Source organism: Labeo rohita, chromosome 4, assembly GCF_022985175.1.
Source record: "Labeo rohita strain BAU-BD-2019 chromosome 4, IGBB_LRoh.1.0, whole genome shotgun sequence".
Lineage (NCBI taxonomy): Eukaryota > Metazoa > Chordata > Actinopteri > Cypriniformes > Cyprinidae > Labeo > Labeo rohita.
This window is the reverse complement of record NC_066872.1, coordinates 13,003,300-13,020,909: the sequence shown is the minus strand read 5'-3', so window position 1 is coordinate 13,020,909 and position 17,610 is coordinate 13,003,300. Positions and strand designations below refer to the sequence as shown.

The window sequence follows — 17,610 nt, the reverse complement described above, 5'->3', positions numbered from 1 at the left end:
ATATTTACCTGCAGAGAACCTGTTTACGTTGAGTACATTAAATAAATTCACTTGTTATACTTTACCCCTTTTGTCTGTTGTGACTGAGCGTGACACCATCTTATTTCAAAACAGTCTTGTTTTATACAGTAAAATCACAATTTCAATTGCAATTTTTCACCTCATGCAAACCAGTTAGGAACAGTCTTGTCTTCTGTTACTCTTTATGTCTCAGTCTATCAGTTCATCAGGCGACCCCTACTGGGAAACTACGATACTGCATATAATTTAAACAGTGTAAAATGGGCGTTTGAACATCCGTGTTTACTACAGTAAATATTATTAAAATCACAAATGAATTCTAGCTTCTGACCAGAGCTGTATCTCAATATTAATTTGATTTAATATTAGTGCTGCATTCAACACTGTAGATCATGACAAACCCTTGATCAATTACAAAAAGACACTGGTATTCAGGGACAGGAATTCAGTTGGTTTAGATCAGACCAATTAAACAATTACCAATATGTTTATTTCAATGAGGAATTATCCAAGTGTGAGGTGACCCTTATATTAACTGGTTAGGGCTATATTTTCATATTTATTGTGTATTGCTTTACCTTATTAACATTCAGTATAATTACGCTTGTATTGCTACCATATATTTTGCAAATACTATAAATGCCTACAGTTTTGACTTTATGATTATATTTACGCCTGTGTGACGATAAATGAGCGTGTTGTGTTTTCATTTAAGAATGAAACTATGTGAATGATTCACTCCTCTATGAAATATATAATTATAGTCCAGTAAACATTCCAGATATATAGCATAATCAAAGCTTTACTGGCATGTTGAGCATTTACAGTAGTCTATCATTTACAAAACAATTCAGAATGTTAAGTAGAGATCGAAAATAAATGGGGAAAACAATTAGAAATGAATATAAACATATACAGATATTACAGAAGAAAGACAATCAGTTAATGGACTTTATCTAACATTTATTCAAGATAAACTTAATTTGCTGTCTACATCGCACGCAATACAGTCTGGTAGCCTTGGCCAATGATTAATATAATAATTTAATAATGTAATAATTCCTATAATAATTAATACAATAATTTCTTAATTCAAAATAAAATATGAATAAAATCCATGTCTCTCCAACAATACCCGTTCTTGTCTTAGGACAACTTTGATGATCCTTTTTGATCCGCTTTAAATGTTGCCTACTATAAATTATAAACTACAAATTCTTAATGAGTTTGAAATATTCAACAGGCCTTTTTAATTCTTTTTAATCTGAAGATAAAGATCATTGACTTTATTAATGATTGAGAATATTACACATGCTCAGTGCTTGGTGTTACAGTTGTGATCACTTCACACTTTCCTACATTTAGATATAAGCCAGAAGCTTTTGAAAAAAGTGGTATTGATCACTTTGGAAATCTGTGATTTATACTTTAAATCAATCCATTATCTAACCATTTGAATGTGTTTTCTGTATGTGAATTTCTATAATAATTTTTTGTGTGGGAACAGGACTTTTATTTTGGTGTGGCCACATGATGTCATAAGGCTGCACCGCACTCCTGCATCTGTGTTTCTGCTGAAGAAAGGTTTGTTTTTAATTGTTTTAAGTTTTTAATTCAGTGCAACCTGTTCAGACATTTATACAGAGAACTGTGAAATGAGTTATTAGTTAATGAATGTAACACTGTAATGTTTCTAACTACAATAATGAAGAGTTTTTGTGAGTAAACGCTAAACTTGCATCTCATTTCAGTCCCTGTTCATCATAAACAGCTGTTTACTCACTGGCAAGTAATAATAAACAAATACAGTTTTTAAAACTCAAAACAGTAGCTGGGTTTCTATCCAAACATGAATCAAATCTTCAAAAAAAACAAAAAAAAAAAAAAAAAAAACAAATGTGAATTAGATGCATGTGCATCAAGTTGTTAATATTCTGCATAAGAGTCATTGACATAAGGCTTTTCAACAGGCCAAATTTCAATTACTAAAAATTACAATATCTTTAGTAATTTTTAAAACATTAAGAATGCTGTGTACACATACATTTATATTAACATTTTAAATTAAGTGATTTTAGTGTTTTATTTTCATCTAGATGCTTTGGCCATAAAAAATGTCATGTGGTGTGACCATGATTTACATTCAAATTAATTCATTGCCCAACATGCTTAATTTTATTAGATATTCTCAGTAATTAAAGTGTTTAGAGTATTTGCATTTCATTTGAGTTTTGAAAATAATGATCGAATTTTGGTTCTATAATTTCAGGTGCCTTCTTCAAAAGTAGTTGGACTTATTTTTCCTGTAAACTGCATAAAACTGATACAAATATTTTAATAATACCATTCACTTAAGCATATTGTAACAGTGATTCACATTTCAATCACAGAAATGATATTTTATTTTTAGTTTAATTGTTTGTTTGTAAATACAAATATATAATATAAATACAAACACTTCGATTACAAAAGATGTTGGAAATCATGCTGTCATGGATGTGTATGAAGAAGCGCACAAAGACGAGAATTACACGATAGGGCTTTTAATAAATCCAAGAAAGGCAGGTGAACACACATCAAAGTAACCTCAAGATCAGACACAGACACAGAACTGAATACAACTTATAAAGGCTGGCTAATGAGACACAAACAGGTGAAGTGAGTAAACTAATGAGGACACAACGAGGGCAGGAAGAACCAAATATGGGCACAGCAGGGAAAAACCAACATAAACAGTCCAATGGGTGTTACACATGCCAAATAGTGCAGAAAGTGAATCTGAATAAATTTAGAGTAAATTCAAAGCTGTTTCCAAAACAGCAGTTATGGCTGAACGGACGCACTACATGATATTTTGACACTCTGAAAAATTACAAATAACTAATCTCCTCTGAAAAGTGGAAGTGAGTATTTGTATATATATGATCATTTTTTAATGCATTTAAACCAAATTTTAACTGAAAAAATTCAATAGTACAGAAAATTTAGGCATTAAGTTCATTGGCCTATAATTTGCATTGTTTTATTAATTTGTAGTGCTACTTAGAGCCAAAGGACAAATAGTGTGAGGACTCGCTTGGAATTGCTCAGTTTATGATTATGATTATTATTATTGTTGTTGGTGTTGCTGTTATTTTGTTTTATTATTCACACTTAACTCAAACAAGTTCATGTTCCATGTTCAATCTGCACAAAACTTCATATGTTTGCTAAAAGTCCTGATGTGAAGACATCTACATGCCAGAATACAGTTGACAGTCATAGCGCCATCAGCTGGCAGCAGGAATATCAATGTCCATATCATATTCTTCCTATATTAACTTTAAATGCACATTGCTCACTGTCTGCTGTTTTCCTAAAGCCATCGGGTGTTGTGAAGGCCTTTCAACACTGCATGCAGCTTTAATTTTGAGTGTGTTTTGGTCTAGTCAGGTCATTTAAGTCCATTAATTCTCACTCTGACTCGCTTACTAGAGCATTGACTGCTTAAGTTTGCATTTATTTTTCAGTCTGTTAACTATTTTCATCTTAAACACAGAAAAACACAAAAAAAAGCGACTGTGATCCACGTGACACTGTTGAAGATGGTGTTTATTAAAGAGGAGAGTGAAGACATGAAGATTGAAGAAGCTTTCAGAGTCAGACATCAAGATTCTGAGGAACAACAAACAAAGATGGCGTTTATTAAAGAGGAGAATGAAGACGTGAAGATTGAACAATCATTCAGAGTCAAACAGGAAGATACAGAGCAACAAACAGGTTGGTCTTTTGTCAGTCATTCTCTGTCTTGCATCTCTTTATCTCTGTTATTTGCCTTGTTATTTTGTCACACATTAAATGATGATAAACAGTAAATACCCAAACAAAACAAGTATTTTGTGTAGCATTTAACCCAGTCTCTACCCTCTTCATGAAATGGGGTAAACTCAATTTTGGATTTAGTGCCAATTAGAAGAAATTCTGTTTTGTCACTGTATTTACTAAAGATACTGCCAAAAGGAAAAAGGTAAATGATGAAAAGAAAGGGTCCCAGGACAGAGCCCTGGGGCACACCAGTGTTCAGTGGGGAAGGTTCAGAACTAAAAGCTTGCTTGTGAACAAATGAGTGAAACACATTTGCCCGGCATCTCGAATCACGCTTACAGAAACCACTTGAGAAACAGTGTCTGTTCTGTGGCTTGGTATGCTTTCAACTCGTCTAGAAGTCTTGAGCAAGAGACTGTACAACATTCACGTTACATGATTTGACTGATTTTTACATATAAAGGATGATAGAGCAACACATTAAAAGAAAGGAAGATTCATGTTTTCATAATCGCTGGCCTGGTGTTTCGGGGGCCCTACGCAGCTTGCATATTTTGCACATATTTTTGCTGTCTGCCCCATCAGCTGCCATGAGGAGGTCACTAGTGATTTTTATGAGTGCAGTTTCTGTACTATGAATAGAAGAAAAAAAAACTGGAATTGTTCGTACAGGTTAAATGAGAAAGAAGTTGGTAGCAACTATTTTTTCAAGGATTTAAACTACAATTAAAAACTGAACACAGCTGCTCTTTGCAGCATGCCGAACGTCAGTTACGTCACGGATCATGTTTCATTTATCATGTGAGGAGAGTGAATCAAGCTGACTGACAAAAGTGAGGTGAGACAGACAAGTTGACAGAAACAAAATGCAAAAGTGTCTGTTTAGGAATATTTTAGATTTTGAAAATCCTGTTGACTTTTGCTCTTTATCTAAGGTGAGATTTTTAAACATTAGTTTCTTATTGATTTGGTTCCACAGTGTTTGCTGATTTTTACTTTATTTGTAAACATTCTATGAAGGAAAGTAGGGAAAAGAGGGAAAACTTAAACTAAAAACTAACAATTGCTTGACGCCGAATTGCTAATAGTTTGAAAGTAATTTGAACGCGCTTTTACAAGCTATTTTCTCATTATCACAAAACCTTACTTTAAAGGAAAGCTTAGTAACAATTGAGAATTTTGCCAATATTAGACCTGCATTCTTTTGGTTTTGTATAATATAAAGCCACTTTAAACGTTTCTAAATATTTGTTGACTTCTGACACATGGAGTGTTCATGGACTTCTGGTTATCTTCAATTGCCCCTTTCCTTTGTTCTAATTTCCTGCCACTAAACAGTTTACAATATTTATTTAACAAGAACAGCTGTCTGTATTTGGTTTGTTATTATTGTTCATGTTCCTTAGTTTGTTTCATTCATTGTCTGTTAATGTTTGTGTCCACCATGCTGTTTTATATCCTTGTGTTTTTTTTTTTCTTTTTTACTTTGTTTAATAAATACATCCCAATTTAATCTTTTGGATGTTCATCATCAGAACCAAAACATTACAGAATACCGGACCTCAAGAGAAAACATGGACATTGCTTCAATAAATATTGCCACAGTGAGGAGTGTTGCTGGGACTAGAGGTGTTGTGATTGTTGTTTTTCAAGATGACTGCAATGAGGAATATCATGGATAACATAGAGAAATATGTAAGAATTTTTTAACATCTGCCACCGAGCAAAGTGTGGTGACATCACCCACTTAATGGAAGGCTCCAGGTGTAAGCTAGATTGTGAAATCCTTTCTGATGTCAGAGCCCAGAGCAGATAGGGAGCTTACGCCCACCATGGACACAGAGCCTGCAACCACCTCTGTCCCAGAGCCCAGGCCCCACATTGAGTCTGACCAGGTGTGTGAGCCGGTAATATCCTGTGCCACCATGGGAGTGCTTTTGGAGTTTTATTAATTGGAGTTTTACCATGCCTCCACCACTGAGGGTAAGCTGATACTTACCTTTGCTGGTTATTTTGATTAATTGGATATGGTCCTTCAATTTTGGATTTGTAACACAATGGTTGTGGATTCAAGTCTCAGTACCGACAGGGATTGTAGGTGGGGGGAGTGAATGTACAGCGCTCTCTTCCACCTTCAATACCACGACTGAGGTGAGACCCTTGAGCAAGGCAATAAACCCCCAACTGCTCCCCAGGCGCTGCAGCAAAAAATGGCTGCCCACTGCTCTGGGTGTGTTTGTTCACTACTCACTGCTACTCTGAAAAGCTCAAATTCTGAGTATGGGACACGTCACGTCCTTTCCTTTCCTTATTGAATCCCCTGTCCCCAATGGTCCTTCCCAGTGCTTTATCTCCAACGTCATCTTCATTGTCACCCATGGTCCTGCCCAGCGTTAAGGCAGTTTCCTGACCCTGTATGAAGTTTGTGTCCTCACAACTCCCTCCCAGCCCCATCTCCTGCTTTCGCTGCATAATTCAGTCTCTCCTTCAGACCCCTAGCCCACTGCTTCCCTTCAACCCATGGACTTTTCCTGTAATGCAATCCTGTGTTGATAAGCACCGGGTCTTCTGGTCTCCACTTTCACCCAGTCAAGATGATCCCATGAGTCTGCCTCCAGCTTCTGCGCCCATCATTCCATCTTGACTTGTCTGCTCTGTCTTTTCTCCTCCCTCCCTCTGCTTCACCAGAGACTACCGTCCTTTACTGCTCCAGCAGGCTCCCTCATCCCTCTGGCTCCACCTTGGTCAGACATCACCCAGCCTGTGTCATGGAATAATGGACCTTCAGCTAAGCTTTGTATCTCCACTCTGGCTCTGTCTTGGTCCTCAGTCAACAGTTCTGCCCCAGTCCTCTGGAACTCAGTCTCCACCTCACATGGTCATTGTAATGGCTCCAGCTTGTTTGCCAAAGCAATTATTGTTGTTCAGTTCCATCAGCTCTGTCTGCACCCTAGTCCCATCTGCCATCAGCCAAATCTCCACCACAGCTCCTCCTTTTTTTCAACTCCACTGTGGGCTTCTTGGCTGCTCTCTGAATCACCACCTGGCTCCTCTTGCTCCTGGCTTCTCCCACCATCATCACCACATTGGTTTCTCCCACAATCTTTGTCACTAGTCTCATGGACCTTTGCTGAGCCCTCGTCCTCCTTTAGAGCCCATGCCCTCCCTCATCAGTTGGGGGTGTAATATCATTTTCTATCAATATTAGTTTCATTTAATGGAGATTTAATTTGTCTTCAGTCACCTGCTTTCGTTGTTCTAGTCTCCCACCACCAATCTGTTGTTGTGTGTGTGTATGTAACAAGCACAGCTGTCTGTATTCGTTATCATTATGTATGTAAGTCTCTCAGTTTATTTCATATATTGTCTGGTATTGTTTGTATCTAACATGCAATTTCATAACCTTGTGTTTTGCTTTTAAGATTCAGGATACACCTTTTGTAGTTGTTTAGTGGATATAGGATCTAGCTTACTGTTTGTTAGATTTGATGTTTTACATCTCTTTTCATGTCTGTTGCTTTGTGCCATTAAACTGGTGTTAACTGTTTCTTTTAACCTTAGACCTGATGCCACTGAAAGAGGAGAGTCAAGAAATGAATGAAATGGAAGAAAAAAATCAGCATGATTTCATGACTGGGGGAAAATCTTTTAGTTACACACAGACTCATAAAACAGACACTAGGAACCTTAAAGTCCAGATGAGAGTTCACACCGGAGAGAGACCTTTCACCTGTGAACACTGTGGGAAAAGTTTCACTCGAAAAGACAGCCTTAAAGTCCACTTGAAAACCCACGGTGGAGAAAAGCTGTTCGTATGCCTTCAGTGTGGAATGAGATTCACACAAAAAAAATATCTTCATGGCCACTTAAGAGTTCACACCGGAGAGAAGCCGTACTCCTGCCAACAGTGCGGGAAGAGCTTTGCACTAAATGGGAATCTTAAAATTCACATGAGAATTCACACTGGAGAAAGTCCTTTCATCTGCCAACAGTGTGGAAAGAGATTCACTCGAAAGACAAGCCTTAATGTCCACATGAGAATTCATACTGGAGAGAAGCCTTTCACCTGTCAACAGTGTGGAAAAGGTTTCAGTCGAAAAGAAAGCCTTAAAGTCCACTTGAAAATTCATGCTGGAGAAAAGTAGTTCATTTGCTCTCAGTGTGGAAAGAGTTTTACACAGAAGAAAACACTTAATGCCCACATGAAAGTCCACACCGGAGAGAAACCTCACACCTGCAAACGTTGTGGGAAGAGTTTCTCAATTAAAGGAAGTCTTACAATTCACTTGACAATTCACACTGGAGAGAAGCCGTACATATGTGTGGAAGGTCAGTGTGGAAAGAGTTTTAAACAGAAAAAACAACTTGAGGCCCATATGAGAAACCACACTGGAGAGAAACCGTTCAGCTGCAAACTGTGTGGGAAGAGCTTCACACAAAAAGAAGGTTTGAAGTCTCATATGAGAGTTCACAAATGAGAGAAGCCTTTTGTTTATGGTCACTGTGGAAAGAGTTTTAGATGTAAAGGCGACTTTAATCGTCACACGAGGATTCACTCAGGAGAGAAATGCTTCAGATGTCACAGGTGCCCAGTGAGATTCTCAGACAGGAATCACCTTAAGAATCATGTAAAACTCACACTGTAGAGAAGCCTCACACATGCCATCACTGCCCTCAGTGTGGAAAGAGCTTCACGATTAAAGGAAACCTTAAGATTCACATTAGAGTTCACACTGGAGAGAAACCTTACAAGTGTAATCACACAGACCTGAAACGGCACATGAAAACTCATTCTGGAAAGAAAATGCTGATTTCCACAGTATGATGAGGTTTAGAAAAAAGAAAAAAAAAATCACTCTAGACAAAGACAATTCTGTTTAATAAAAACATATGAAATATGTAAATGTCAAACCCTCTATGTGTTCTTTGTTAAAGAGTGTGGCAGTGCTACTTTCACATGACAGCTGAAAGTGAGCTTCATCTGATTGAACTTTATGACCACTTCTTTTGTCGTATTATATATTTTTAAATATCCAACACTTATTCTAAAACCTGGCTGCCATGTTTTCTATGATTTTAAATATTAAGACTATATTTAGACTAGATAGAGGTTACATGTAGAGGTTTCTCCTTTATTTCACATAAGCAACACTTCTCTCACTATTTTCTGTCTACTTCATCAGTGTTTTGATCTGGAGATGATGTACTCTTTCAGAAGATTCACAATCTTGGAATTGCCAGTCTGCAGTAAAAGCAGATTTTATTACATCTATTACTACTCATTCAAGGTTAAACCTCATGGCCCTGACAGAGACCTGTGTTAGATCATGAATGAGGTTGCATTAGGAATGAAGAGTCTTTTATTAATATCCCTTAGTCAGGTGTCAGATCAGAAGTGGCAAAATGACCCCCAACACAGGGATCACAACTACAAATATCTTTCTCTCTGCCTGCCCAAGCATTGGCATATTTCCCAGTTCCCAGATGCACCGTGTACTTGTTTATCAGTTCTCAACAGAAACATTGGAGGTTGTTCAGTAGGTAGTACTGGTACTAATCTCTCATGAATGTAAATTTAACCCTTTACCATCTCTGGGTATCAACAGCTCTTTTGAATCACATCCAGTCACTATTATCCGCTCTCTTAAAATCAATTTTGTAGTTGTTTATTGACCCCCAGGACCACAAGGTAACTTCTTGGATGAATTGGATATGCTACTCTCAACCTTTCCTGACGATGGTACTTCTCTAGTTATTAATGGAGACTTCAACATCCACCTAAATAAACCTCAGACGGCAGACTTCCACATTCTGCTTGCCTCTTTTGATCTCAAGTGATTGTTAACTATGGTTATTCACAAATCAGGCAACCAATTGGACCGTATTTACACATGACACTGCTCCACTGATCATGTGCTGGTCACTCCACTGCACACCTCGGATCACTTCCTCCTCACTCCTAACCTCAACCTCATTTCATTTATACCAATTTATTTCATGATATATTTAACACAATTGGGAATATTTTGAATAAAAAGGAAAAAATGAATAAAACATAAGCCTATATCAGTTATACACTGCTAATGTGGCTGCTGTGTGTCACATTACAACCATAAACCCACCACACCCTTTTTTTATTTATTTAAAAAAAAAAAAAAAAAAGATCATTTTAAATAGAAGGACGATTTATGACACATAGATGCTTGCTTGATTATGGATGGATGGATGGTTGCCAAAAAAAAAAAATGCATACATTTTTTTAAATTGAGTTTCTTTTTGCCAGTATATCAGAGCCATTTAGTTTTTTCTGGCAAATATAATGAATCATAACGTCTAAGCTAAATTAAAACAACTTTTAGACAGTTTAAAAAAAAAAACTGAACGATAAAAAGGTCTCTATTTAATAGTAATTACGTACAAATTCTAAAGTATTACAAGTTATTCTTCAGTTTGGTGTTTTCTGACACATAGACCTTACCAGGATTTCACAAATTTTTTTGGTGAATTTTGCAATCAGAATGTCTGATTTTGTGGTGGTAATTTCCAAAAAAAAAAAAAAAACATTGTATAATTATGACAGCACATACCAGATTTTGTTATGTTAGATGTACAATAGTCTTACATGACACAAAGAACAAACAAAATATATCACGTTTGCTTATTTTGCTAAGACGGGACAAATAAGTACAACATAAAGGTAGATAAAAACTATTATTTTTGCTGCTGCTGCTGTTTAATTAATTGTAGGACACTACAGTAGGCTCACAGTAATGCGTGGATCCAGTACGGACACACATCCCAAACCGTTTGTCTACCTAAGACATAACCGATTGTGTTTACATTACTCGCCAAACCTTTTAAGCGCATGTGGCAAGGCGGAAGGTGCAAAAAACACAAATCCGCAGTCAGACTTGTGTCTGGCAGGATGCGAGAGAATAAAATGATTTGCAGGATTCCTGCAAAATAACAATATCTAAACAAAATATCTAAAAACAAATAAATTGTTATTACTGAATCCAACTCTTATGTACTGGAAAAAAAAAAAAAAAAAGTATAGGCTGATTTTATGCAGGCTTTTGCAAGCGGGAGCAGGACAAAACATGAATGTTGTGGGCGGGAGGTTTGGCCGCAGGTCTCTAAATAAACTTAGTGTCTCTTTTGATTTGACACTTGTCATTATACCACCAAGCCATACAAAACAACAGGCCTAATCATCAATCAGTCCATTAACATTTTTGAATCTAATTAATTACATGATGTTTCAATTAATTTGTGTAATTAACCACAAAATAAATTTGACTGTGAAAATACTCACAAAAAACATGAATAACGCTGATTAAAACACCTTTACTCCTCAAAATCCAAAATTTTTTTTAAAGGAAATGAGAATGAAAAACACTTTCTCCTTCTGAGAAAGAAATGTAATAAATGCTGTTTTTGTTTGTCACATTTTCCCGTGATGCACATGGAATTTGACAATGTTCAAAACTTCACAGTAAAGTTGAGAGGACAGTATTTTACTAGTACATTATACACTGTAAAAAACAAAAAACAATTTGTTGAGTCAGCTTAAAATAATTTGTTACCCTGCTGCCTTCAAATTTTAAGTTCAGTCAACTCAAATGAGTTTAGTCGACTTGTTAACTTAATGTTAAGTTGTACTAAGTGACAACTTAGATATTTGTTTGTTAAACTTACAAGCAAAGTATCCCAGCTGCCTTAAAATCTTAAGTTGAATATCTGCAAAGTCGCAAAATCGCCTGAATGAGTCGTCAGGAATTCGAATTATCTTTTTCTGTTACGGCTGTACGTCACAAAGTAACACATTTGCATAATGTCCATCCACGTTCTACGTCATGAACAACTTGCCCGCCCACAAAATTTCCATGTGTTTTACGTCATGTCGAGCAGACGCTGTATCCTAAGTACAATGTGGGATTCTCCAAAGGCTTGCTCTTAAAAGATGGATCAGTGACCAGTTTATTTGGACCGGCTTGCTCCTCTGAACCTGTAAGTGTGATTAATAATTGATGGTTGTATTATTAGCGATTTTTCAAAATACGTAGTTGTGTGTTATGTTGTGTAAGATCTTGGATGACATGGGGGTGAGTAAATTAGGAAATTTTTATTCTGAAAGTGGAGTAATCTTTTAAAACTTGTTGCTCTCATGTAACGTTACTCTGTATCATGTAAAATATGTATGTAGTTGTGTGTGTGTTGTGTTCGCTCCGCGCAGCTCGTAGGTCTCTGACTAACCGGCTGACAGCTTTATCTCTTCACTCGCTATTGTCTAGAGATGTGTCGATGAATAGTGAATGTTTGTCGTTGCGATTACTAGAAGTTCTGATAAAGAATAGAACAATACGTTGGTGTACAAGCTGCAGTGCTTTATCAATACGTTTCTGTGTTGGGTTAACACATATACTATGGCTATTTGTTAGAGATGCACGATATTGGATTTTTGCCGATATCCGATATGCCGATATTTTGTCATCTCATTTTGGCCGATACCGATACCGATACCGATATATATCATTTTATTTGGAAAGTTAGTTTTTAACGATAACTTATTCGTTAGGATTAAATAAATAGTAATGAGTGGTTTACATTCAATCCCTTCTTTTTCATCAGTAGACTAGCATTATTTATGATCTGAATTTTGTAAATTAAGTTCACTTTTGCTATGTTATAAGCCGAACTTCGGATGCTTTCACTTTCGAATTCGCAATCTGAATACAACATTTCAAAACGAAAACAGAAAAGTAGAACTAAACTGGGTGACTGTGAGGGTGCTTTGCGGGACATGAACAGGACATAATTCATTGCTACAATTTCTTAATTCGTTCCTATGATTTATTAATTTATTAATTTGTAAAATGAGGGAACGAATTAATATGTAGTATTAATGAATTGTTAATTTATTCCCACGAAATATTTTATTTCCCACCCGCAATTTATCACAGTAAGAGATACGAAAACATGGATTAAAAGTGAATGACAAGAAAATAAACCTAAGAAATTAAAGGGTGAGACGGTGAGGATTTGGGAAAATAAAAATATTAAGTTATGTGGCAATTCGTGACCAACTGGCAAAACAGTACACTTTTTTTGCACAAGAATACCAACATGTTTACCTTCTCTGGTTTAACAAGCGGTCTTTTACCCTACTCGAAAACCAAATCCTCCGTCCGCCATCGTTTCCAGAATAGTCGCGTCCTTTTTGCCGTCACCACCTGGCTCGTGCTGACACTACAAATACAAACCAGGCTCTACACCCGAAGCGCTCACAATGAAAACTACTCTTTGCGTGATCAGTGAAATCCTGAATATGCCACGGCTTTGTAACTCTGTAACCCGCGCTGTATGGAGCAGTGCGACCACGTCAAATTTTAACTTGCACATTTAAAAAAAAAATAAATAAAAACAAAAAAAAAGTGACAGTTTTGATCATTCTAGAGCCCTGCAATACAAAGGCATTCAACATGGAAAGAAAGTAATAGAAATGTAGTCACTAAGTCATGTTTAATTATAATTTCTAATTATTTTATACGGTGCACTGCGCTCTGACAGGGCTGCGGGACACGAACATAATTATTTCCTACAACTTGTTAATTCGTTCCTACGTTTTATTAATTTATTAATTTGTAAAATAAGGGAACGAATTAAAAAGTCGTATTAACGAATTCTTAATTTATTGCCACGAAATCTTTTATTTCCCACACGCAGTTTACCCGCATAAATGATCCGACAACATGGATTAAAAGTAAATGACAAGAAAACAAACCTGCGAAATTAAAGGGTGAGACGGTGATGATTTGTGAAAAGAAACTATAAATATTATTAAGTTTGTGGCAATTCGTGACCAACCGGGAAAACAGGACACACAGCCGCTTATGGCTTTAAATGTATTGGCTCGAACTGCATGAATCCAAAAGTATGGTCGCTACTAACATTTGCCTGCTAACCAATTATTTAACTTATAAAGAATGCTTTGTACCTCACTTGTGTCATATTCACGAAAAATGTTTCATATGAGCAACAGTGTGTTTTGCCGTTGCGCCGCCGAAGAAAGAGAATTCACTGACCGCGCGCCGTAATTACTTTTTATTTTAAATGCAGATCATGTCATGTGCAAACACAGCCATTGGGTTTCAAAATACAACAAAGAGCACCATAAAACCATTTAAAATGTGCATTTAGCGATCTAGTGACTGGATATGAAACAGGCAACAGTAAATTATCCCAAATGGAACAACGGCGCGCTTTCTCCTATAGCCGCTGCTGCCACTGCACGTGCTATTGCTATGCATCATTCTGTATGTGTATTCTCAGTTTAAATGCAGCGATACAAAACAGTGAATCTACTCCTCATTCAGTCAAAACTTTGCTTCAAGAATGAGCCACACTGCTGACGTGATCTAATCCCTAGCACACCCTCAGCACATGTGAGTTAACATATTCATCTTATCGGCAAAACATATCGGCATAATTTTTCATATCGGGCCGATGCCGATATTTACATTTGAAGTCATTATCGGCCGATTCCGATATCAGTCCGATAATATCGTGCATCCCTACTATTTGTGTGTTGTTGAGGGTAATGGTGTAATGGTGATGGTTGTTCCATGTTTGAAATTCGCTGCACACAGTAACGTTAAACCAATCACAGAAGACTGAGTCATCGGACCAATCACCGCAGATTAGTGTCACACGAAGGAGCGGTTTGGACAAATGATTCGTTTTAATGAACCGTTTGGGAGTCGTTGAGCAAATAAGGTAAAAACAAATGCATATTATAAGATGTTTTTTGACCTTGCATGCATGTCAACTTGTTTTTGGGGACTCCCAAAAGCAAAATATGAACCTTTTATAATCCATAATAGGGGCACTTTAAGTGCAGATAAACTTGGGTGTCATCAGCATAACAATGGAATGACAACCCATACTTCCTAAAGATGGAACCAAGTGGGAGCATGTTTATGGAGAGCATGTATATGGGATCCCGTGACTCCCAAGAATGGGAGCCAAAATGGATCCCTGAGGAACCCCACAGGATAAAAAAGCATCACTTGAAAAATGTTATCCAGTGTTAACAGATATATGTCCATTGGAAAAATATGATTTTAGCCAATCCAAGGCACTACCTTTAGGACTTTCAACAATGCAGTCTCAGTAGAGTGATTCTTTTTTTTTTTCCAAACCAGATTTAAATGTTTTAAAAATCACACTGTCAGCTAGAAGTGCAACTGCTGTAGGACAGTTTTCTCCAAAATCCTAGTGGTAAATGACAATTTTGAGAGAGGTCTGAAACTGGCTAACACTGTGGGGTCTAGATTCTCTTTTTTAAGCAAGAGGTGGACTATTGCAATAAATCAGGTACAATACCGGTTTCTAAGCAGTTTAAGAAAATGTTGAGAAATGGAATATGAGCAATATCAATAGAAGAGCCTGACGGCTTAAACTGATCTACTATTTCTTGAAGATGTCTTGAAGAAATAGGTTTAAAATGACTAAAAACAGCACTAAAAACTGAGTGGAATAGGAAGGAGTTATCCTCTGTCTTAGATTACTTATTAACCAAAAAAAAACAAAACAAAAAACACTAAGAAAAGCTTCACACATAGGTGAAGACACAGGAAACAGACACAAAAATAGTAGTAATGATGATAGTGAAAAGTGTTTTTGGCCTGTGACAATTTTCAGTTTTGCTGCTTTAACTGCTTTCTGGTAATGCAGGTAAATGTTCTCACGCAGGCGCAGAGCGCACATGTTAGTCTGCAGTTTGCTGTAGTCTGTGCGGTGGACAGCTTTTTGTCCAGACGCTGCCGTTCTTTGAAGTCGGCTTGGTGTGTCTCGGCCTTAAGTCCTCTGTCGTGAGCTAAGATTTGGTAAGAAATATTAAATCCAGTCCCGGGAAGAGATCAAATCATTGATAATAAAAGTCTTGTTTAACACTGATCTGGCATTGCTCGAGAACATGGGGGAACGTGGGGAAAGAACATGGGTGAACGCGTGTACTTCATTGATATCCCTCCACACGGAGGCCCAGTGGAGACTGAAACTCCTGGCGGTGCCAGGAATAGCTTTAGTTTAACTGCTAGGCCACCCCCGTCTACCGCGCCGTCTTCTGTGCTTTCTCGCACAGCCAGTGGCGATAGCAGTGATGGGGACTCGAGTTTGAGACTCGGACTCGAGTGCGACTTAAGTCGCACACACAGTGACTTCAGACTCGACTTGAGACTCGTCCTCCAGAGACTTCAGACTCGACTCGGACTCGAGCTGCGGGAACAATGTTTATTTTTAGGAAACAACTGATGAGCTCGCTGTTATTCCCCTCCCTCCGTTACCTATAACCTGCTCATTTAACACGTGACGTACATCTGCTGCGCGCGGGCGCGGCCACACTTTTTTCTTTTTTATTTTAGGCGCGGCCGCCACACATGAGAGGACAACGAACAAACATGTCGACTGCTGTGCCATTCATCGTTAGCTTTGGATTTAAAAACTTCAAACAAGACGGCCCAAACAGAAGAAGTGCTCAATGCAAAATATATGATATATTTACTAATTTTAAGGGAGTTTGTAAATGGGATACTGATTTAATACAGCAGTTAAATAAACAAGATGTTATTATTAAGTGACTTACATTGTCTGACTATAACACTATTGCCTGATTTTGCTCTATTTCGTCGTCAAAAGTAGTCTGAAACAAGTCACAACTGAGCTGCTGCGCATCTCCATTCAAACACAGCGCTGTTTCCTTTATGAATGAACTCGTTTTTAAAACGAACTAGTGAAATGATTCAATTTCCCATTCATAAAGACAGTCACTCTTTATTCCTAAATGAAGCAGCAGTTCGAACGAATCAGATGAATGATATGATTCAGTAATTAAATCAGTCTCTTGCCGCCACCTGCTGGCAGTTATTTAAATCATTTAACATTTCTGTATTAAAAAAAATTTGATTTAAAACATTAATCTCAACAATGAATTTAGGAATATGATTGCACTCCTGCCACCTCTGAGCCTCATTAAACATATGAAAAGGTAAAAACAAAGGTTACATTCCCCTGTAAATCACTTTAAGGAGTCAAATATCACCTTATAATGGGAAGGCAAATTTTTTGCAATAGCCTGTTTACACTGATTATATACCAAAATCAAAGCTGATACTGTATGCTAATAGGTAAAGGAGTCATTATAACATATTACATGCTTTGAATTCCTTATATATAGCTATGCAGTGTTGGATGGGTCGCTGTACGTGATGCAACACTTATTATAACCAGAGACTCAATATAATAAAGAGACTTGAGACTTGACTTGGACTCTACCTCAGAGACTTGTGAGCATCTCTGGGCGATAGCGATCAAGAATGGACACCAGTAAGGGAGGGGGAACTTTATGAGAGCTGTTTTGTGCTTGATTGAGCAGATTGTTTGAAACAATATGATAGATGATATATAGTCATAAGTTAACTCGACACCACACCAAGCAAGCTACACACACCGGTGCCATCTTGAAAAAAAATCCAAATCCAAACTGGCCGTTTGTCTGGGGTTACACCATTTGTAGTTGGTTAGAGGATATAGGATCTAGCACACGTTTTTGTGTTTGATGTTTTACATGTTTGTTAATGTCTGCTGCTTTCCTTCCTTACCTTTCCACTTGCCTAAACAAGTCATTGTTGCATTGTTAATACAAAAACTGTATAATCTTTTAAAGTCTTTTTTAAGCCATTCAATACTCGCATGCTCCAAAGGCAGTTTTCTTTGCGCTCACAG

At 37.2% G+C, this 17,610-nt stretch overlaps 1 pseudogene; it reads left to right on the top strand.

Annotated features, from left to right (window-relative positions):
* The first annotated feature begins 1,546 nt into the window (after window positions 1-1,546).
* Window positions 1,547-8,754, top strand: LOC127164353 (gastrula zinc finger protein XlCGF8.2DB-like; annotated as a pseudogene).
* The last annotated feature ends 8,856 nt before the right edge of the window (window positions 8,755-17,610 follow it).